Here is a 1,701-nt window from a genome sequence, read left to right on the forward strand (position 1 = left end):
AAACTAAAACCATGAATACTGAATGAATAGATGAAGGCTAAATAAATAAATAAGATACATCATCCATATGCATTCGTCAAATAATATATCCGTATGATAAGAAGGCTCTGCCACAAACTTCTGGGTGTGGCATCTTATTCATTGCTGACATGATAATCAATCATCTTTTGACATATGTGACAAGTCAAATAAGGAAGAAAAAGTACTTGCCAAAATACTTAAATTATTCAAATGTGAGATTTGCTCACAAAGAGATGACACCAGAAATTCTTATATTGTCAACTTGAAAAATTACTTTATGTCAATCATAAACTTTGGTTTTGCTCCCTGTGATTATTACAACTTTATGTATAATTCCAGTTGTCTGCAAAAATCACTCTCATTTAACAGATACTTGTATAATACCTGTCATATATTTAAAAAATTCACTTTTATTTTGAATTTTCACTCTAAAATTAAGGCTTGGATGGAGTTGGGATATATAATTTTTATTGGTCTCCTTAAACAACTTATGAGTGGCTTATAAACTATTGAAAAAGTAATTAAGTTAGGGACCAACTCATTTTATGTCATTATGAGGTTTTTGAAGACACAGAGTATTTTAAAAATTGTAGTCAATTAAAGGTAAAGAATGAAGAATGAAAATAATTTTTGAAAAATATATGCAAAGAATTTTTGTTAAAAATTTTAGATTGACTTTCTGCCCCTGCATGCCATCGTTAAAGTCTTCCCTTCCACCACCGTCGTGTCTAAATTAGAGTCTCCTAAAGAGCCTGAGCAGCTGCGGAAGCTCTTCATCTGAGGTTTGAGCTTTGAAACAACTGATGAGAGTCTAAGGAGGCATTTTGTGCAAAGGGGAATGTTTACGGACTGTATGGTAATGAGAGATCCAAACACCAAGTGCTCCAGAGGCTTCGGGTTTGTCACATATGCCACCCTGGAGGAGGTAGATGCAGCCATGAACGCAAGGCCACACAAGATGGATGGAAGAGTTGTGGAACCAAAGAGGGCTGTCTCAAGAGAAGATTCTCAAAGACCTGGTGCCCACTTAACTGTGAAAAAGACTTTTGTTGGTGACATTAAAGAAGATACTGAAGAACATCATCCAAGAGATTTTGAACAGTATGGGAAAATTGAAGCGACTGAGATCATGACTGACCGAGGCAGTGGCAAAAAAGAGAGGTTTTGCTTTTATGGCAATTGATGACCATGACTCTGTAGGCAAGATTGTCATTCAAAAATACCATACTATGGGGATCCCTGGGTGGCGCAGCGGTTTGGCGCCTGCCTTTGGCCCAGGGCGCGATCCTGGAGACCCGGGATCGAATCCCGCGTCGGGCTCCCGGTGCATGGAGCCTGCTTCTCCCTCTGCCTGTGTCTCTGCCTCTCTCTCTCTCTGTGTAACTGTCATAAATAAATAAATATTAAAAAAAATACCATACTGTGAATGGCCACAACCGTGAAGTAAGGAAAGTCCTATCGAAGTAAGAGATGGCTAGTGGGTGGCTTCCGTGGCAGTTGAGGTGGTGGTGGATATGGTGGCAGTGGGGATGGCTATAATGGATTTGGTAATGTTGGAAGCAACTTTGGAAGTGGCGGAAGCTATAATGATTTTGGCAATTACAACAATCAATCCTCAAATTTTGGACCCATGAAAGGAGGAAAGAAGGAGGCAGAAGCTCTGGCCCCTATGGTGATGGA

General features: G+C 39.4%; 1 pseudogene; it reads left to right on the top strand.

Moving 5' to 3' along the window:
• Positions 1–602: 602 nt before the first annotated feature.
• LOC118354322 (heterogeneous nuclear ribonucleoprotein A1-like) lies at positions 603–1,244 on the top strand (annotated as a pseudogene).
• The last annotated feature ends 457 nt before the right edge of the window (positions 1,245–1,701 follow it).

Source organism: Canis lupus, chromosome 3, assembly GCF_003254725.2.
Source record: "Canis lupus dingo isolate Sandy chromosome 3, ASM325472v2, whole genome shotgun sequence".
In the NCBI taxonomy this organism is placed as follows: domain Eukaryota; kingdom Metazoa; phylum Chordata; class Mammalia; order Carnivora; family Canidae; genus Canis; species Canis lupus.